Below are 22805 nucleotides of genomic sequence, written 5' to 3'. Positions count from 1 at the left end.
CTGCGCTTCTAAAATTTTTAAGAATTATTAACAAATTATTTTGCTATTAAGTGAAACAACAAACGCGGTTCTACCTCTTTCTTCACATTTTATTCACAATATTTTATTTTCTTTCAAAATCAATGGAAAAATAAATTATTCAAATTAAGCACATACCACTTTTATTTTATACTCAATTTTTTTAAGCTTAAGGCGAATAATGAGACTATCCCGCCTTGTTAAGAAATATCTCATGATCCGATTGGGTCATAATATGTTCCACTATAATTCAAGGAAATTGATGACCAGGCAATTTGATACCTTTAACTCACTCCTCTTCTGTAAAATACTGGTTTGCCTCAGAAACACCCGTGGAGTGTGAATCGATGTTTCATCGTATCGTGCAAAGATCCAAACAAATTTTTAAAATGGGGAAAAGCAGTTTCAGGACGTTTTTATATGCCTTTGCATTCATATCGGTATTCAAAAAATGCAGTTCCAAAGTATCATATTAAAAGATGGCTCCTCATGGTGAGATCATTCCAAATGATGTTCTTCGATCATTCCAAAAAAATTCCATTTTATTCTGAAAAGGGAACACCGCAGCAATATGATTTTCAGGTCTTGTGCTTCGGCGGAAAATGTCAACGTGTTTCTTTTCGGTCATAGTTGAGTTGTTGTTTTTTCTTTAGTTTCAAAATTTTCATATAGAGAGCATTCTTTCCTGCCTCTATTATTTCAAGCATTTTCCGACATACTACGCAATAAATTGTAATTAATACGTATATATTTAGCATTATTTTTTATTCACTCGAAGAAAAAAATTCCAAGGAAACTGAGCTTTAGTTAATTTGTAATGTGTTAAACTGTCTCATAAACCTCTTTTAATACGCGCTAAGGCCTTGGGAGGCATTTAACCCCGTGTTATAAGACAGTACTTTAAACTACAATCAATCGTTTTGTTCTGTTAAACGGAATGGAATAATTTTTTATAGCTTGCGGTCTACCGGTACTCTAGACTACAACCTAAAGAGTATATATGTATATCGGCTACTAAAAATACGACCAATGCTTGACCCTCTGAACAAACGCTTTCAGCAGGTGTATCGCAGAAACAGAGAATTATCAGTTGACGCTTCCATGATTTTTTTTCAAGGGCAAAAGCTCCATCAAACAATATTGTTCAATGAAACCAAGTAAGAGCGGTTACAAATTATGACGCTTGTCGCATCAATATGGCTATATTAAAAAGTTCGAAATAAACCAAGAACAATTAGAGGCAATAGAAAGGAAGTCCTTTTCTCGAACTTTTTTCTTAGAACTTTTTTCTTCGAACTTTTTAATATAGCCATATTGATGCGACAAGCGTCATAATTTGTAATTCCTTTACACTTTGTTTGATGGAGCAAGACAAGCAAATGAAAAGAGGCAAGTTTAATTCACGATCAATAACGAAAGGAGTAATTGCTACCCAATATTATTGACATCTAGTTTTCATGGCACTGAGCAAACTACAGTCAAGAGAAGGGATCAACTGCCGTTAAAGATTACATCCCATCCATGGGTGAAGTAGACCATGCAGTTCAACTGCGAAGTACCTACGAGATTGGCAGGCGATCTAAAAAATGGTGTCAAAGATTGTTTTGGGGCTTTTGGAAATAATGTTCGTTAATTCATATGTCATCTACTGTCAAACACATAAAAAAATCACTCTGCTGGAATATAGACGGTCCGTTGTTCAAAGCCTAATGACGCAAAAACAAAAGGATATTGGTGCCAATAAACGAATCTTGAGTCAGACACCAACACAGTGAAGCAAAACACGTGGTGGTAAGAAAGCATCGGTTGCTATTGATATTTGATTAGGTAACTCGGGAATATATTGCCCAATATTTGTTGAAAGCTGTCAATCAACTCACGGTAACATTAAAAAAACGAGGAAGCCAAACCTGTGAGCGAGTGATTTTCTAATACCTTCTATGAAATAAACCAGTATACACTGACGCAGTTTATTGAGATGCCTGTGATTTTCTATGCAACGAGCATGACACTCACCATGATATTTTTAACTCATTCATTGTTATAAATAATTATTATAATTTATATATTGTATACTGTTTCCGTTTTTGATAGTCTTTAGAGTTCTGTATTACTTGCAAATTTAGAATATGTACCATTATATCTCGAATCTTAATGATCAAGCTCGAAACGATTATATATATATTCTGGCCTAGGGAAACACTAAGTGTTGCCAGGTGCAATCTGACATTTCCATTGGAAAGTTTGACATTTTTTAGCATAACATCACTCAGAACGTTTTGTCATTTAATCGTGAATTGTTTTATTTACAGGGAATTTAAAAATTCATCTCGAAAAACTGGAACTTTTCGTGAACATTTTCGTGCGATCATTTTTCACAACTTTCGACGTGGATTATCACGAGAAGAGTGAATCGATGAACTAAAATCCTTGTATGGCTATGAAGCACCATCCTATAGCACTGTGAAAAACTGGTACAACGAATTCAATCGTGACCGACGCTCGCTCAAAGACGAATTCCGTGAGGGTCGTCCAAAACCAGCCGTTGTGCCAGAAAACATCGATGCCGTACGTGAACTGATAATGCAAGACCGTCATGTAACATACCTTCAGATAGAGGCATATGCATTTCTCCCACCAGCATACATTCGATATTGCATGAACACCTGGCCGTAAAAAAGGTTTGTTCTCGTTGGATCCCGCACAATTTGACAATCGCTCAAAAAAAGGCTCGTGTGGATTGGTGTAAAGAAATGCTGAAAAAATACGATCGCGGTGCTTCAAAAGACGTTTATAAGATCGTCACAGGTGACGAATCATGGATCTATGCGTATAAGCCCGAAACAAAACAGCAATCGACAAAAAAAAAAAAAAAAAAAAAAAAAAAAAAAACCATTTTCGTTGATAAATATGCCTATTTACATTATTAGGCCAGAAATATATATAGCAACCTACGTAATATATTTCTTTACAGTACACGGAAAAGTTTTAAGTATATCAAATATAGTATCATATAACATTTCTTGACTTGAAGCTAGTTAAAATTTTAATATTTTCCAATAATAAAAGCTTTTATATTTTGGCAGCTTTTGTATTTTTGGCATCTTAGCATCTTTTCACCTAACTTTTCTTTCCTTTGTCTATCAAGTTAGCTTCAGATCTAATAATTAACTATTTATTTCCAGTACACAGCTGTGATTAAGAGTGGTTTGATATACTTCTAAAAATACTAGTAGAACTTTCCAAATTAATTTTAAGTCAAATATCAAAAGCTACTCCACAAAATAATAGTAAAATCTTCGCCAAATATTCAGTAAAAATAAAAATACCAATTAGAGCAACTCGCTTATAAGACTATAAACGCAAAAAAACCATAAAATATCAAGAAGCAGTTGCGCATTCTATCCAATAGCATCCATTTATTTAAATAGCTGACATAAGTTCCGGATTGAAAGCATATTATTAAACGATATTGTTAGGCAATCCCATAGCTTATGCTATTGCAGCAAGGCACCGCAATAAAAGTTTCACACTTGACGCAATATTTTTGTAAAATATATAAAAAGAATTGTTGAAACTTCTCACAATTCGCCAACAAGTCTGCGCCGACTAATTGCATGCGAAAAATATATTTAATATGCAGCAAGAATTATGCATAATTACACACACAGTGAACTGACATCACCGCCTTAATTTGAACGCCAGTTGATTTTTCCACCGCCAATGGGTGACTGCAAACTTAATTTATGCGCATGCGCTGTAAATATGCAAATATGAAACTATTCAACGCAGACTCATTTAAAACTTCAATTTAACAAGCGCATAGCAAACGCTATGAAAACAATTAACTCGACAACAAAAGCAAAATTTATTTAAATCAACGCGAATATTATAAACTCATAATTTGTTTAAGAAGGGAGTAGAGGCGCTTTGATGGTTAAAATGGTAGTAATTGCAAAAAAATTATGCAAAGTAAGTAAATACATATATACATGTATACTTATATATAATTATATGTACTTGACAGCACATTGCAAAAACATTGTTGCATCGCTTGCCGCTTCACTTCCTTATTGTTAGTTGGCGAGCACATTGTCTAGACAAACCGGCAGCCATACCAGACTGGAACTGCCCCGGCAACGGCAGCCACAGCCTCCAATATTTGTGGCAAACGAGCGTTTGAGCTAATGAGGAAATCATAACGCGACTAGTAATATACATATGCATGCATATACATATACAAGTATGTGCTGTGCTTGCTGCTGAAGAGTGGCTATAAAGCGTAGATTTGCGTTTATTAAAAATGCTTAGAAATGAAACATTTTCATTAGTTGGAACTTGACAGCGCCAGTTTTGTACGATGATCATATATACAATTTTCAAAATATATGTGCCGGCATTTTTTTGTTGTAGTAATTTTTATAACTACTCTTACAACGTGTTGCCATATGTAATTAGTTTTTAGTTTTGTTTATGTAACGGGTGTACATGTCACCTAAAACTAAGCGTGAAAAATATAGGGTTATATATATATATATATATAAATAAATAAATGATCAAGATCACAAGAAAAGTTGAAATCCCTTCTGTATGTCCGTCCGTCCGTCCGTACATACAAGCTGTAATTTGAGTAAAAATAGAGATATCTTTATTGCACAATATTGCCAGGCTATTTATAAAATAATGTTTCGTCTACACCATGATTCAGTTAAATGTTTGCAAAGGGAAATAATACCATGTCTTCGCCACAACCGTCAATATTCTATATGGGGGCGTACATTATTGTATTTTGGATCAAGCAGTAGCTTTTTAAAAATTTTGTTCAGGGAAAGAAATAGCATTTCACCAAGAACATGTTTGATGCTGCTACAATACCGCAGTCTCTCGGAAGTTACAAGTGCGCCTACTATAGCTGCGACACAAGTGCATTCACCGTTCCCAGGAATTTGGCATGCACTTTCACAAAGTACACCAGTAGCATATATACAGGATACACTGACAACGATCCATGATTACAGCGTATTGACCTGGTGGGCCTCCATTGTTGTATCCTCAATACTATTTCGCACCTCAATAACACTTCCATTGGCAATATATCAACATAAAATTATGGCGCGATTAGAGCGGTTGGCTTTGGAAATGCCGAACTAAAAAAAGAGGCGGCAGTAGCCATGAAAAAATTCAATTGGACTGAGAAACAAACCAGACTTGTTTATAACCGGTCGTTAAAAAAACAGTGGAATGCATTGGTAGTGGGGGACAATTGTCATCCAGCAAAAACATTTATCGTGCTATGGGGTCAAATACCGTTATGGATATGTCAATCCGTAGCATTAAGAAATCTTGTTCATATGATGCCTGATCCAACAACATTACAGGCACAAATTATTTTGGTTGGATACCGAATTTAACAGAAGTTCATATATTTTGCCCGTCACCTTGTCATGGTGTAATAAATTTGGCCATAATAGAAATGCAAACTGTTCTACGAAACTGTCCCACTACCCGGTTGCAAAAATATGCGACTAATGTTTTTCGAGTATTGACCGCAGCAATGGTTCCTGTGGCCTGTTCTGTACCATCGGCTCTTCGCCTATACTGGGTTGCTTCAAGTAGTTATAGCTTAGCACAAAATCTGCTGCATATGGGCAAAATTGGGCAAAAGTTTGACCTAGCCATATAACATATGAAAGTGAACTAAAATTTTTGAGACGAGTATAGTTCCACCAGCGATAGTTAAGAGATTTATGGATTACGCTCTTGAACCATAGGACCCCTTTCTCAATACTAGATTTCACTAGAAATACTTATAACAACCGGTTTTAGAATTATTCTGATATAATTTTTATTCAAATCTGGTAATATAGAATCCTTAAATGCAGACCCGCTATGCCCAACATGGCGAGAAACGGTCTGAGTCAACTCCGATAGCTTCGAAGGCTATGACTTGCCATTATCCTGCTCGCTGTCATTGCAGTTTGACCTCTCTTCCTTAAATTTGTAAGCGTCTTCGCTGTGCAGTTAAATTCATGTTAATATTATTTGAGAAAAAAGTTATTATTATAGTGGTAAAGCTTTGGAGTAATCTAGCGCTGTGTGACTTTGCCAATTAATAAGATTTGTACTAGTTCTTGGTTTGATTCGTTGTACTTAATATTTGCTGCTAAAGTTTACCTATAAATGACTCTGTTTGTCTCATTTGTCAACCTGCAGAAAGAGATCTCTAAAAACACTTAAGCAAGGTTTCGAGATGTATAGTTTCACGGGGTGAAAAAAAGAGAACTTAAGCGTTTTAGTTAAGCCAATGGATTAATCTAAAAATTTAAGGGATTTATTAAGATAATATATGTGAATTATCAAAGAAAATATAACTATTTATCTGACTAAGAAATTTTGTGGCTTTTGATGAATAAAGCAGTTCGCAGAGATACCTCGTAAGGCTCTTACTTATTCCTAACCAACAAAAAAAAAACATAAGAACGATAGTTTCTTGAACGATGAAGATATAGGTCTCAAACCTCCTTCACAACAGCGATGATACTTAAGACTTGTCAGCCCAAGGACTGGAACTAAACTCAGACTGTTCAAGTTGTCCTCAAATCCGTCTAACCAAATCTTTGAACATACGAGAGCGCGGAATTGATGGCTATCAGTAAAGTGTTTCGAGTTTCCAGGCCCACAGAAGTTGAACCTAAAGACAACAATAATAAAAACAGGACTTCCCTTCAACATATGAGTTCCTGCGCCACACAAACTGATCGCTCATTTAATGTGGCGTTTTTATGCCGCGTGTGGTCCAAGCTCCCCTAAGAGATGGAAGGCAGTGCAAAATAAAATAATTATTAAGCAATTAGAGCACAAATAACTAAACACATGAAGAAGTACGTCTACTGAGTGTCTACACACAAATGTCCTTACCACGTCGCCTAATTGATTCGCATAAGCGCGTTCGTAGCCACAAGCGCTTACGCATGCCGCGCTATTAATGAGACACATTCGCGCGCATATGTGTGCATGTATGAGTTGGGAGTTGAAGCCCGTCTGGTGACCAAGCTGCTACAGGCGTGAAACCTGGCTAAATTGAATGTGCTTTCTGACGCCTTGGGTAAGTGCGCGACGCATGCGCAAAAACACCACACACATACACATAAGTAACCGCATTAAGCGACAAACTGTAGCATCGGCAGTTTAGTGGACGCAGAAAGCAAAAAATTTAACAGCAACAACAACCACGTGTAACGCGACAACTTGTAAGTAAATCACTTAAATTGTGCCGCAAGTGGCAAATGACCGTCATCAGGTGGCGTAATGATGTCGCTCGTTTTGTTGCACTCGCACTTTTTATCTGCCGCTTAATTCATGCGTTTAATTTTGCTTGCTACGTAAGTTGTTATTGTTGTTGTTGGTAACATTCAATTTTGTGTTTTTGCACTGATTTTTCTACATTTGCGAGCATCACATTTAACTTACTTTTTATGCCACTTACATTTGACCTGCAGGTGGAGGCACGTTATAATAAATAATATACAAAAGCACTTTTTGTGTATTTTTCTCTATGAGACATCTCTGAGTGCGCTTATAACTGTCGTTTGGTGACGACGTTTGCAAAAATGTCTCGTCATGAAAACTAAATGCTAAAATCATTTCCTCTTCGCATTTGAATCGCTGAAAGCAAGTTTGTTAGTCGTTTGGCTCTAACAAGATATCGGATATCCAATCAAGAATAGTATAATATAATAAAAAAAAACTTATTTAATATATTATATTGAATCTTTCGTGAACTAAATTTTATAAATCGTATATTTATTTTTATTTAATAAATATAAAATAAAAAAATACAATTTCTTTGGGTTTGATTTTTGAGAATTTTTTTATTTTTTTTTATTTTATTAATACATTGCAACCAGTTCATATAAAAGGAAAGACTAACAAGCAACTTGAACATGATTTAAGGGGGTATTTTCATGTAATCACTTCGAAAAATCGATTTTTTTTATATTTTGACAGTAAAACCTATTAAAAACGTGCTGTGAAAAATTCAGACCGAAGTTCATAGTATTTTATAAGTTACAGCTCATAGTCGCCGACGTGTCGTAAGCGACTGGCGCCATGACAAGTCTGCAGCCTTTTGAAACTTTAAACGCATTTTTCTCGAATCATCATTTTCTGAAACTGTCATGGTCCTAAACCGATTGCTTTAAAATTTACATATGTTCCTCTACTCATTTATAGTTATCGTCCCTACCAGAATTTTCATATTTTTTTTAAACGATTTTTAACGAAAAAAAAAAATCGTGACTTTTTTTTGAAGTTCGACATTTTTTTTAATGAAATTGATTATATTTGGTAGGCACGATAGCCGCAGAACTACTGAATAATAATCCATTCGATTTTTTGATTTCAGACAACATGAACAGCCGCTATAACCATGACCAGTGAACTACTTTTTTTGTTGGGGACTACTTTGATAAAAAAAATATATTAAAAATGTAAAAAAAAGAAAAAAAAATTTTGTTTGTACATTTTAAAATACAAACAAAAATATATTAAAAAATTAAAAAGATTGAACTTTGTTGTCGCATAAAAAAAAATTCCTAAAAAGTGGTAAATTGTATGCGTTCGCATGAGAGTACCCCCTTAAGCGTATATTTATTATAAAATTACAAAACTACTCTGAGAGTATTGGCAAATTTGAAAGATCGTTGGGCTTGAGGCGTTTGAGCCGTCTTGGTGGTTCACCTCTAGGAATTAACATGATTGCATCTTCATTAAAATTCTGTAGCAATCTTGCGTTATGTGCTGCTGCAATTTTTAATATGTCTGCGTTAGCCGAGTTTACGTCTAGATCACGCACTATATCAGCACGTCTACAATAGCAAGGCGCTTAATCTTGGTCATGCGTTTAATTTGCGTGCTTGCTATTGTTTAATGGACAACACTGAGGGTTTTTTTGAGCCCTATCGGAAGACTAGCTCCTTTTTTTTTGTTTTTCGTGCACCGTCCTAGATAATTTTCAGTTTAATTTGCTCAATTTTGTCGTTTTTGCACTAATTATTTTACGGATGGACAGAATACTGATTTGTTACCATTTAAAAAAATCACATTTTCAAAATTATTCTATGTGTCAGGATTTTAAAATTCAAATTTTTCGAACTTACATCTGACCTAAAAAAGACTTAGAGTCAGGCGTCCTTTAACGATACATTTATACATTAAAACACTTATATAGGCGTTTGTGTATTTTAAGTGTGAAAATTGTGAGACATCTCTGAGTGCGCTTATAACTGTCGTTTTAGACGACGTTTTTTCAAAAATATCTCCTTATCGTCATGATCAGTTTCAATTTCGAATTTTTATCAAATAAACAAGGCTGAAATTTCAGTCATTTCCTCTTTGATGCAAGAATTTTCTCAAAAACGCTTCAATTTTCGGTAGCAATGTTGTAAATTTCCGCATGTCTGAAAAAAATCAAGTTTATAAAGACATTTGGCTCTATTACAAGAAATACGATAAATATTCAATAGAATAGTTTATAATAAAAAAAAAATCGCCTAGAATACTTATTTAATACATAATGATATTATATTTAAAAACAAGGGAACTTTCGTGAAAAAATAAGTTTTTTTAAAGTCCGCAGTAAATCATAAGTTTCTTCGACAGATACGAAAAATGCTGCTGTGATCCAGTCCGTAAGATGTAACTAGTGGGAATCTCATATGGTTTCTTCTAATGTACCCCTCACATTCAACCCGTATGGCATTTAATCAAGTTTCTTCGACCGATCACGTGCTGCTATGATCCAGGGGAAGTAACTAGTGGGAATCCAGTTTCTTCTAACTCCAAAAAAAAAGGTCTAAACACGCTGCCATGACAGTTCAGTAACAAAAAATATTATAAGGTTCAACATTGGGTTGTAATCACACCGCTAATGTTATATACGGTTATGAATTATCTATTTTTTTAACCAAGTTTAAGAGTTTTCAGTGTATTGCAAACGAGGCAGCTTAAAGAATTAAATAAAATATATTAGCTTTGACGCTTTTTCAATGTTGTCTAATAAGACCAAACCATTTTTTTGTAATCTGCGCAAATATCTTCAAAATGTATCCCGACCCATAAATTTTTTTACATAAAATATTTATTCGAATAAATCAATTTAGTGCCGAATGAGGCATTATGCGCAATAATTGCTTATATTTAAGGTAACAAAACGATATTATTACTCTGAGTGTAAGCTTCTCACAAGATTAAACTTAACGTACAAAAGACTTAAGCGACGAACTCGCTGCGAATTAGCAATTAGCTCTATATAAACGCCCACAAAACTACTTCGACTTATAGTTTATGCAATAATAAGCATAACAACAGCAATAACACACACGTCGATATGTTAACAAAGTTGCATTTGTGTTGGTGTGTTTGTTCTTGCGCTAATGCAGCAACTCAACGAGCCCAAAATTGTCGTTTGTCGGTTGGCCTAGAAAGGAGACGCATTAATTTCACATATTGTGACCGTAAATAAACATAATCGGCCCTTTCGCATCTTCGAGTGCAATTTGCTGCGTGCAACAGACACAAATACATATACATATAAGCCAGCCTAGCAAACATATAGAAACACATATATGTACATATTATCGGGCAGCAGATTTCGCATGCTGCACTCGTTGTTGACATAACAGGAACTGTTGCGCCCGACTAAATGATGCTCTGTAACGCTGGAACAATATTGTATGAGCTGAGGCGAATGCGCATGCGCGCGATTTTCGCGGAAAATTGACAAAACTAACGCGCCAACATTCATCAAAGTCAGCGAAACGGCATATGTGAACGAAAAAATAAAAACAATTACCATTGCTGTTGTTGTTATTGTAGACTTAACGATATGCTCATATGCAAATTGTCGCATTACAAGAGCCGACCGCAAAGGAGTGACAGCAGCGGCGGCGGCCGCGACGATAGCAGCAGCGATAGCATTGTCGGCGACAGCTGACTTAAGTGCCACACAATTTACTACACTTTTGGGCAATAACAGCAACAAAAACATGTGTGCAAGCGGCTATATTTATGGGCCACAAAGTGCTCGTAATAAAGCAAAGAGCGCAGCTAACAAGAGCATCACATGCAACAGCGCACCGCTAAGGTTGCTGGCGTCGGCGTTAAACCCACACATCACACGCACACACACACTTATATACGCATGCACAAACATAGGCAAATGAGGCAGTAAAATGTTTGCTGTGCCGATAAACGATAAAGAGCATGGGAAACTGGCTGTTGGCAATAAGCGCACGTTTGCACGCAGAACGCCCAAGCGTATGACGCTACTCGTATTTAGGGCAGCTAGTTGTGGTGGCAGCAATATTACAAAAACAGCAACAAAATTGCAAAAAAATTCACGCAGAAAAATTGCTGCAATTTTCTTCTTATTAAGGCATTGGCTGCTGTTGCCTGCTTGATTTCTTGCGTTGTTTTTGTTACTGTTTAAGCAAGCAGACACTGTTGCTTTTAGTTTGGCACTAACTGCGGCAGCGCTCTGCTTGTCACACAATTGTTAAGCGATGGACACATTTCGATCACTGTCACCATTGTTCTCGTCAATTCAAGATGTTGCCGTAGTTGTTGTTGTTTTGTTGAGAACATCGCTTTTTTCTGATCTGAGGTGTAGATTTTTTTCTTAACCGCTCTTTTCTGTGCTGCATATGTAATTGTAGTAAAATAATTCTTAGTAATTTGAGTTTTTGCCAGAACAAAAACTAGTTGGTCAAGAAAATTATCGGAAGTAACTGTAGTCTCAGTGATAGCTTGCGCTAAAAACAACAGGTACCGAACATGGATGGATTTAAGAATTAAGAGAATTAAGTTCTTTATAGTATTTTCGTATTGCAGTAAGCCGCAAACTTTTTTCAAGCTATTGAAAATGTTTCAATGTCTAATAATATCACTGACATCCCTTCAAGATTTTCTGTTATGAAAAAATATTGTTTAGATAGAACAACAAAACTAACCGATATTAAGTTTTAAAAGTATTACCCAAATATTTTGCAGTACACTGATTTCGAAGTAGCCTTTAATATGTATTTTCGTTCATACAACGGAGATAAGTCGACAGATGTGAACCATTTAGATTACTGCTATTTATATATACTATCTACCACTATTGTCTATTCTTTAAAGTTAGCTTTCGCACCACGACTATGCTTCTGCTAACCAATATTTTAACACATTGACAATAATTTTTGTTTTGTGTTCACTATATATATATTTAGCAAAATATATAAATTATTTGACCATTTTACCCGATCACACATTAAAGGGAACACTAAGTGTAAAATTCCTTAATAATAAATGTTTTTTCATATTTTAATAACTTGCCTCTTTATAAATAAGTTGCTAAAATATATGTATATATAATACTTAATCCATATCTTGAGTGTTCTTCTTCTTTTTTGGTGGCGTAGGCACCGCTTACCGAGTTAACAACAGCGCGCCAATCGTTTCTTCTTTTCGCTATTCAAGATATCAAGTGCAACCATGTCCTTCTCCGCCTGATCTCAAAAACCAGCAAAGTGGGTGCAGTGCAGCCACTGTCTCTTGATTCGCTGAACTATGTCAATGTCGTCGTATATCTCCTACAGCTCATCGATTCATTGACTGCGGTACTTGCCAATGCGCAAAGGACCAGAAGTCTTCAACGAAACCTTTCCCGCGAACACTTCCAAGGCCGACTCAACAGATGAGGCCATTGTATATGTCTCCGTATCATATACCAGGACGGGAATGGGCGGAACTTGAAGAGTTTGGTCTTTGTTCGTCGAGAGAGGATTTACTTCTCAATTGCCTACACAGTCCGAAGTTGCACCCATCGGCAAGAGTTATTTTGCGTTCCTATGACTATTTGTTTGTTGGCAGGAGATATTTCGTTTTATCCTTATACACAAACAGACCCATACATTTCACATCACTATCCAGTCTGGAAAAAGCGGAACTAGTGGCGCGGTTGTTGAGGCCAATGATATCAATATCATCGGCGTACGCCAGCAGCTGTACACTTTTATAAAAGACTGTATATTCTCTATTCAGCTCTGTAGCTCGTGTTAATTTCTCAAGCAATATATTGAAGAAGTCACATTGTAGAGATTATATCAAGCCTCGCTTGGTATTGAACGACTCGGAGATGTTCTTCCTCATCCTGACGTAGCTTTAATTATTGCTCTGCGTCAGCTTACACAACCGTGTTAACTTTGCGGAGATACCAAATTTAGGCATAGTAGCATACATACAGTTCTATTTCGTGCTGTATAAGTCGGCTTTAAAATCGACGAAGAGTTGATTTGTGTCTATTTTCATTTCATAGGTCTTTTTCAAAAATTGGCGCAGAGTGAAGGTTGGCGGATAGTAGATTTTCCAAGCCTAAAGCTACACTGATAAAGTCCAGTCAGTTAGTTAACAGTGGGCCTCTTTCAGTCGCTCCATAAGACTTCAGCGATATTACGCTCCCATGGTAACTGGCGAATGTTGTGGAGTCCCCTTTTTTGTGCATTGGGCAAAATATATTTGGGTGCCAATCATCGGGCATGCTTTCATCCGACCATATCTTTTTAGCGCCATCAGAGATCATTTGTTACTAATAATAATAATGTAAATATTCAACATTTTCTTCATTAAATTTAATGGAGATTTTTGTGTTTATAAATGAAGATGATTTAAAATAATTGCCTCAGTAGTATTATTTTTTTAGTTTTTTGCATCTTAAAGGAGTTTAGTCATACAGAGTTTCAATTCATAGACTAAATTTGCACCTACAGTAATTTGAGTCAGCAACTCATTTATTTTGGCGCTTTGAAACTTGGTATTCCATAGATTTCATTTCTTCTGGACTTATCTACCATTGAACTAGGATTTATACAAACACTGAGAACTGAGCTCCATATATACCGTTGAAAGGTCAATTAAGGCGTTTTTCAAGAATTTTTTTCTCATACAAAAAATAAAATATTTGATTAGAATTTTTTTGTTGTTACAAACATACACTATTAACAAAGAAATTCTGAAATTAAAAAAAAAACTATTTTAAGCTCGGCCATTTCCGGTGACATCTTGGGAAAAAGGAGCGTTGGCAGGATAACTCCTTATACAGGATCATCTAAAGTGAAAAATACGTGTTTTAGTTAAAACCTTAACTTAGAACTTGGACGAATGAAAAAAATATGAAAATTGAATTTTAGGCAGACATTTCTACAAAACCATGACTAACAACGGTAAGTTAAGTATATATTACAAGAACAATAAACCTATATTCACTGTCATAGCGCCACAAACTTGGATTCTTCTCACTTGCGTGCTTATGTACTACATACAAGCCATATAGGTAAATTTGGACAGATATGCATTCCTGTTTTGTTTGGAATAGACATTCGATTAAATGCTTATAAGAAGTGCAATTAAGCGGCAGCTAGCTTCAGATCAATAACTAGCTTTTCAATTACATAGATATCTGAAGTAAAGATATAATGAACCTTACAAAAAGCTGTAAGATCCACTCAGAATTAATAATTAAATATTCTTCTCAGCATAGATTTCATGAATAATCTGTATAAGTATTTTGTGTAATATCATTTTTTATTCACTTGAAAAGTTTTCAAAGTAGCTTTCCTTTGTAAGGAGCTTTCTTTTGTTATTGTTATTCTTTCAATTATATTATTTATTGGACACTATGGAGTGATTTTAAAATGATAAAGTGTGATATTAAAGTTATACATGACAATTTATTAGCCCTGTTCAGCATCTCAAAAATCTAGAAACAATTAAAAAACTTCATATGAGGATCTTATTTTTAAAAGAAATATTTCTAGAAGCATGAAATTTCAATAACTAACCTCTGTCAGAGAAAGCTCTGAAAACCGCGGAAAGCTTTGGTTGGAACTCTGATGAAAGCTCCGGTAATAGCTTTGGCGAAAGCTCTGACGAAAGCTTTGCTGCTACAACAAACTTTTTGTCATCTGAGTTTATTTTCTCCCGAAATCGGACTTTCACAAAATAATTTTAAAATCCGGGCGGCAAAAGCCTTTCCAAATGGACGTTTAGGTGGCCGTAAGATGGTCATGATAACTCTCAGATCTCTTACGGAGCTGTTAAAATGCGAAATTGCTTATTGATGGAGCTACTATGGTGCTCAGTTTCCACTATAAATTTTGTTAACTGTGACCTTGCTATTTATAAACTTCTTCCTGGTTCGGAAAAGTATGATTTCAGAATACAATCGAAACAATTGTGAGGCGATAGTGTCTCCAAAAAATCAGCTTAAACGGCTAACCTAAAGAGTGTTTGCTACATATGTATGCGTCGTTGTCGCAATATCAATAGAATGGTGGCATTCGTACACTCCAATTAAGGCATCACCGATTGACATAAAAGCGAACTAGATGTCATGCAATTATTACTATTAAACAAATATACCTAAAAGAATAGAAGCACCCAAAATACTAACAGCAAATTGACAAAAAACACCGGCTGCACCGAAGATAATATACCCTTCATAGGTGTATTTCTTTAGTAACTATGTGTTCAGTTTTCTGAACAATTTCTTCGGAGATTACATTATTATCTTAGAAAATAGCCTGCGCCAACTTTTGGGAAGATACATTGTCAACTGTGAAAGTTTTCCATACAAGAACTTGACTCCGATCGTTCAGTTTGTATGGCAGCTATATGTTATAGTGGTCCGATATCGGCAGTTCCGAAAATTGAGCAACTTCTTGAAGAGAAAATGACGATGGCAAAATATCAGAACGATATCTTAAAAACTGAAGGACTAGTTCGTATATACACAGACAGACGGACGGACGGACAGACAGACAGACGGACATGACTAAATCGACTCAGCTCAACATACTAATAATTTAAATATATACTTTATAGGGTCTCCGACGCTGCCTTCTGGGTGTTACAGACTTCGTGGCAAACTTAATATACCCCGTTCAGGGTATAAAAAGAAAGCACTCTACTTGTGGTAACTTTTGAAGCATATGCCGCCAAAGGTCAGTGCAACGAATTTTGCATATCTACGCCACAGAAGCTGACGCTAATCCAATATACCAATTCTACGATTTGGGAGGTCTCACCGCTTACACGCGTGGAATAATGTAGCGAAACCTGGACGCCGAGCCGCGGAAGCTGCAGTTCCTGCCACAAATACAACAGCGAGCGGCAAATGCTGCAACCGCAAACCACAAAGTGCCATAAAATGCAAGTAGCAGCAGCAATGAGATGTTCACACACACACGTTCACATAGAGATACAAATATTCAAGGTAATGCGGAATAAAGCATAAATGCCGCATAAATTGTTTGCGCCGCAATTCGGTGCAGTTTCGTACGCCGGCCACCCAGTTAGCTCTTTGGCTGCACCGTAAAAGCCGCACAACGGTAGCAGGAAGTTGTTGCGCGTAATTCGTGCACCGTAAATGGCCCGTATAAGTGTGTGAATTTGCCACAAAATCGGGTTTCTTCATTTCATGCCATATGATGGTGTTCTTATAGACTCAACAGTTGATTGTATGCGCGTTGTGTTGGCAAGCGGTACATTTGGGTGCCACTGCGAAGCAATAGTCGAGTTTTGGCGACATGCAAATTCTTAGTTTGGCGCATTCGTGGCATGAACACCACACGCCAATAGGCGACAAGCGGACGAATTGCTCATGACGCCAAATGTTCAGTATGCTGAATTTGAGCGTTGTTGCAAATATTGTTATTGCCATTGTTGTAAATATGTTTACTGTTGTTGTTGTTAATGTTGTTGTGATTTCTATCGCCTTAGCGCAAACAAATATGTACTGCTACTGTTATTTCCACCGATATTGTGCGCACGATAAGCGCCACATGATAACAATCTCAAGTCACACATAAGCACACGCACACATACACCTACAATGTGAGTGTACCTGCATTTATTAGAATATTATGGACAAAACTCTATTGCGACGCATAAATTTGTACCCATCGCTTATGTCTTTGAATAGGTGCTCATAACATGTGCCTCCGAAAATAGGTATGCGTCCTAACTGGCATGGTAGTGGATTGGTGCTCTATGAGTTATGAGTTCCAGACCTCTACAAGTAAGTGAAAACAAAAAAAAATGTTTAAGAACCATCTCTTACAAGTACTACTTAACGCCTTCTTTAGTGTGAATGGGTTTTGAGAGATCATTTAAGAATCTTTGTTTAAACATAATACACTTAAGATCGACCTAACTTCTCGATTTAAACCAACATATGAATACTAACTCCTCTAATTGGTTTAGGCTTTTCAAATACCAGTCTTTCGACCAATACCTTGAACCCACATTTTGTTGCAATAAAGGTTTTGGTGTAAATAAATTTTCAGCTTCGGCCGTCACGAACCCTGCTGTCATAATATTTTGCTCATCAAAGTATTCCGAGTTATCTTGTAGAAGGAAGACTAAAATGATAAAGAAAGAATTAAGCAACAACCGTTTGTAGAGTAGGCATCTGGATTCGGATCGGATCCGGGTGCATACAAGTATAATGAGTCGACATACGTTGACTCCAGGACCTGATCTAGATTTTATATAATATGGTGATCATCTGCAACAGTAAACGCTATTATCGTCGCTTGGTGAAATTTTCAAAAAAATTTGAGAAATATTTTCCTTTCTGAATTCGAAAGAGTGCGAGACTACCGATCACTTTCACGGAATGATTAAATGAATATGAGACTGCCGTTTACAACGTGGAATGGAATATTGATATAACGACTCAATATTCCATTCCGCGGGCGGTTTACTAAAATTTAAAGTTAAGCCAAAACGTTTATAAATAAGGAAACAGAACTTCCTTTCAGTCCATTCTTGGGCCAGAACCAAATTATCATTCTTAATATATAGCTCAGTCGTGATTAAGTGGATGTGGATCTGTAAGAAAACTTTTCAAAAGTTCCCCAAAAAACTTATCTACGAATAAGATGCTACGATAAAGGCTACACAAATACCTTTTCTCCTTACTTAGTTGGGTATAATAGGCGAAACACCAGCAGCATAATGGGCAGCAAGCGGATAATCGCAAGGAGCCACCGAAAAAATATTGAAAATATACCTATACACACACACACATATGTATATGTACATACAACGGTCATATAGACAATAGTGTCAGAACATTTTGAGTCGCTATTGGTGTTGTTGTTGTTGCAGGCGGTATACAAAATTTATATGCTGATTGGCATTAATAATGGATTATCACGAAATCGACTGGTCACACAAAAACAGACATACATATACACGCGCAGCCAACAACATAAAGGCCCTGCTTTGTTGTAGTATGCCATATTCATGGACAATACACCATGGAAAGCGTGCAACATGCAGCGTGTAATATTTGTGGCAGCCCAACGCAACAGTGGCAGCTACTGTCTCCACATGCCTGCGACGAATGGCGAGAAGCTCGCGCACAAGCGTGTGTCGTATGGAAATTATTTTCCTGCAGCGCAACGCAGCGCATGTAAAGGCTAAGGCCATGTTCTGCTGCTTTTATGATAACCATGTCTATATTGCTGTTGTGTTGTTGTTGCTGTGCGGCATACACATTTGTAGCTGCATCATTTTCGTTGATAGCGATCGTTCAGCTTTGCATACTGATCGTTGCCGCCGATGCTGTTGGTGGTGATTTCGTTGATGATCGTGTGATCAGTTTGGCCTGGTCAGGCGCCTGTTGGCAACAAAGCCACCACACACTCGCACACCTACTACGTTCGCTTGCATGCCACAATTGTGGGGCACTTTATGGCTATTTGCTAGGCGGGCATATTCATACATACATACTAGACACCGTGTGTGACTTATTAATGCGCGAAAAATCATTCTTTCCAGCGAAATCGTGTGAATTATGCGAACGGCATGCAAATATGATGCAGTCTTTATATGACACTAACCTGTATGTGCCTTTGAGGGGGTGTGTGTTAAGACGCTCTTCCGCCTTCTGCGCGACGTGATCTCCTTTTTGCGCCTCAAGATCACGAATTATGCTGAATTTTTAGTGACTTGCATGCTAGTATTTTAGTAGAGGTTGTATATTTTTAAGTTGGTTGCGAAGGTGCGCATGCTCAGACATATTGGTGTATGTATGATAATGGCTTATGAGTCATAGCTTGTGAGGCAAACTGATAGAAAAAAGTAAAATACTTTTTACAGTTGCATTTCTAAAAAATAAAAGCGGGTTTTGCACTGCTACTTATAATCTATTTTGTCCTCTCCAGCACTGTACAATTGCAAATTGCTGGATAAGCTAGAATCAGGTGATATTTTTCTCCTCTCTCCTTTGTGCAGATAAACTCTTTTGTGGTGTAGGGCCACACCGGAATGCATGCTTCTGGCCCCATCATTCGTCGGCCAGCTCATTGCCGACTATCCCTTTATACGCCGGCACAAAGACCAAGTGTACATAGTTGCAAACTGATAGACGGTTTAGCCTTCCTATACACTCGTCCACTAATAGCGATTTGACCTCATAAGCTGAGATCCCTTTTAATGCTGATTGGCTATCGCTGAGTATAGTGATAAGTTGCGTTGGAGATTGATTTATGCACACTGACTTTAGTCCTGTTTCTGTCTCACTGTTTTTGAGCCGTTTCCCTTATTCTGAATATACCACTGGATAGAGATATCCCTCAGTTGTAGGTTGAGCGTGGAATCACTCCACTCCGCCTTACTGCCAAGAGTAACTCTAAACTTCTTTGTAAAGTTTACCCTATTCGTAACGCCGTCCCTTGGAAGGAGGGCAAGTGGTGTACCTTCCCCTGAGGCCTTCATTTGTTGAGATGGCATTATCTTCTCTTTGCCAAAATTCTCTGCTGCACTGAGAAGCATGGTATGTTTCGCTGCCTGATTGATCACTGCTGCGGTTGGGTAAGAACAGCTTCGATAGTTGAAGGCCTACCGAAGGCTGCGTTGCCTTCGATGCTCAAACAACCTCTACATAAGTTACAATAGACCTTACGGTCATGGTATACATCAACATGATGATACCAAGTGTTCCCAAATTTAACTCGTGCCATTATGATAATGTCATCGGCATACCCTTGGCACCGATTTCCATTGTTTGTGAGTAACTCAAGGAGCTCATCTACTACTAGAGTCCGCAGTAGTGGGGATAGACCTCCATCCTGTGGGCAACCCCTCTTAGTAAAAGACGAACATTGCTTTTTCCCACAATGGTTTAAGCTATACTAATACGCAGTACAGCCTCTATCCATCTGCAAATTAAAGCCGCCACATTTCTTTTCATCAGTGCCAGGGCACTCATTATCAAAAGCACCTTCAATGTCAAGAAAGGCATATATCGCAACCTCGCCTTTTTCAGCGAATTCTGAAGTTCGGCCCTGCTTGCTTTTTACGCGTGCCTTCGATCTTTTATAATTGTTTACACTCTTTTCCATCCCTTTTCGCATGAAGGAAGTAAACCTAAATGGCCTAAACGATTTGGCCAGCGAGTAGTCCTTTCTTTCTACCATGGGGAAGAAGATTAATTTCGCCATTATCCACGGGTTCTGTGATATACGCCATCGCAAAACTATCCCTCATCAGCCCAGCAAGATGTGGTAATAGCTCTTGCACAACTTGTTGCAAAAGTGCCGTTCGCCCCTGGTGACTTACAGTTCGAGAAGGAGGACAGAGCCCACTTGATTGAGTCTGCAGTGAATATGAGGCAGCCCATTCTGAAAAAATTATTGAGATATGTTATTATCCGTGTGAAATTGTGTAAAAATGCTTTGTCAAATAAAAACTCTTTTCCGTACATGAGCTTGATTCTAACTGTTCAGTTTGTACTGAGCTTCGATCGACCAGTTTGTATTACAATCTTTGTGGTAAACTTAATATACCTTATTTATGATACAAAAACGACAAAACTAAGTTTATAGGGAATATATAACTAGATGAATTATAATCAATTCTGTTATTTAGGTATAATCCTAAGCGAATTACCAGCACACTGGCTTTTCTTTAAAGATCAAGATAAGACAATCAATTGTGTAGAGTGAGTCTCAGAATGAGACAGATTGCTAAAATTTCACGAGCATTAAAGATATACTTCACCGCCTCCTCCTCGACCTACAATCAGTAGCTTAACTCAGAATATATGTACAAAAATTTGTTTTGCATCATTTGCACTGCTTTTTTCGCAAAGCCCCTGTAATTAGTTAAGTCATGTTGCACAGTCTTAATTCCCACCTCAGCACTGCGTAACGAATGTGATATTTTAGAAAATTGTTTGTCATATAAATACAGTTTTATGCATCCAGTTAATGGCAGTAAAGTCAAGTGTAGACCGATGATTGGCTCCCATTATTGTCATATGTAATTCAAGCTGCCGTTTAGTTGCCGTTTTAGTTGCTGCTAATATCCCACTGTTTTTGCTTGCATTAACCACAAAATCACTGCAAGAACATGTGTGTATACCACGATCATTTAGCCGTACTGAATGCTAAAATTCTGCAAAATCACGTGTGCAGTCATAAAGCTGCAATAAAAATAGTTTCATCATCATCATCAAATAACATATAAGACAAAAAACATTCAATAATTAAGGTGGTGGAAAAAAACAATGGTAATCAAGCGAATGACGAGCAAATGCTAAATGATAAGCGACACTTGCGTTGCGCTGTCCTCCAGAGTTTAAAGCGCTTATGAAGGTTTATATGTTTGTGTTTATGTGTGTAGTTAGGGATTTGAGCTCTATATATATAGATTACGCTAGTCTAAAATATATATGCACCACATTTTATACTAATAAAGTATGTATGTTAAAATTATATTCTCGAATATTTTTTCTAGGCATTTTGCGAGAGCTGTACTACTACTCTAAATACTATGAACTTGTATTCACTTTAAGTTACTTTTCATACACTTGCAACGTGTTTCTATAGAGTGTATCAGTTTTTTTGACCTAATCGTTTTATATATCACCTAAAAATAATTAAGTAAGTACAGAGTTGTATATATAAAAATGATCAGAACGACGAGACGAGTTATCTGCCTGTTCATCCGTCAGTTAACATATGGGATAAGCAATTGAAATTCAGACTGAATCCTTTCCTGATAATAGTATTTCTGTGTATTCAAAATAGATTAAATCAGGTTAATACTTCCTTGAAACACCATATACCTAATATAAAGATTTTCGAACTCACTGGTGACTTTGTACCGTATATATCGGCCAACAAGTGAGTTATCTCATTGAAATGAAAGAACATGTTTTGCTGGTAACAGTGTATCTTTGTGCCTAAAATAGATAAAATTGACGAAAATCTTCTGCTGCCAACACGACGATTTTCAACTTTTAACTTTTTCGATGTTATCGCAGTTTCTATACGTATAAATATAGTTAGTATATTATATCGCTGATTCACAAGCATTATAGTCCGTAAAAAAATGTACTACAAAGTTCGGATGAGTATCCAGAAGTATTAGGTGTGGTGGTCGAATAGTGATGTCTGTAGTTGAATAATATTGGATACAGCGTTTAGCGTAAAGTTGGACTACTCGATGTGGCGGAACTGATACCCGTGAAAGTACTTTTTTTTTCCGAGTACCGAAAATCGAAAAAAAAAAATTTTTTTTTGAATCACTCTACTCTGCACCATATAAGTACGGATACGTAGAGTTGGGTGTTTGTTGGTCTGAAGAAAACTTTCAGAGAAAATATTAGGATTTGTCTTAATATGATTATTGGCTTGCAATCAAGCAATCTTGGCACATCTCAATGTGTTCTTTTT

The 22805-nt window shown here is 36.8% G+C and overlaps 1 pseudogene; it reads left to right on the top strand.

The window, feature by feature from the left end:
* The first annotated feature begins 4878 nt into the window (after nucleotides 1–4878).
* Nucleotides 4879–5701, top strand: LOC126762821 (cytochrome c oxidase assembly protein COX18, mitochondrial-like; annotated as a pseudogene).
* Nucleotides 5702–22805: the final 17104 nt, after the last annotated feature.

This window comes from Bactrocera neohumeralis, chromosome 6 (genome assembly GCF_024586455.1).
Source record: "Bactrocera neohumeralis isolate Rockhampton chromosome 6, APGP_CSIRO_Bneo_wtdbg2-racon-allhic-juicebox.fasta_v2, whole genome shotgun sequence".
In the NCBI taxonomy this organism is placed as follows: Eukaryota; Metazoa; Arthropoda; class Insecta; order Diptera; family Tephritidae; genus Bactrocera; species Bactrocera neohumeralis.
Note: the sequence above shows the minus strand (reverse complement) of the source record. Positions and strands in the feature narration are given on the sequence as shown.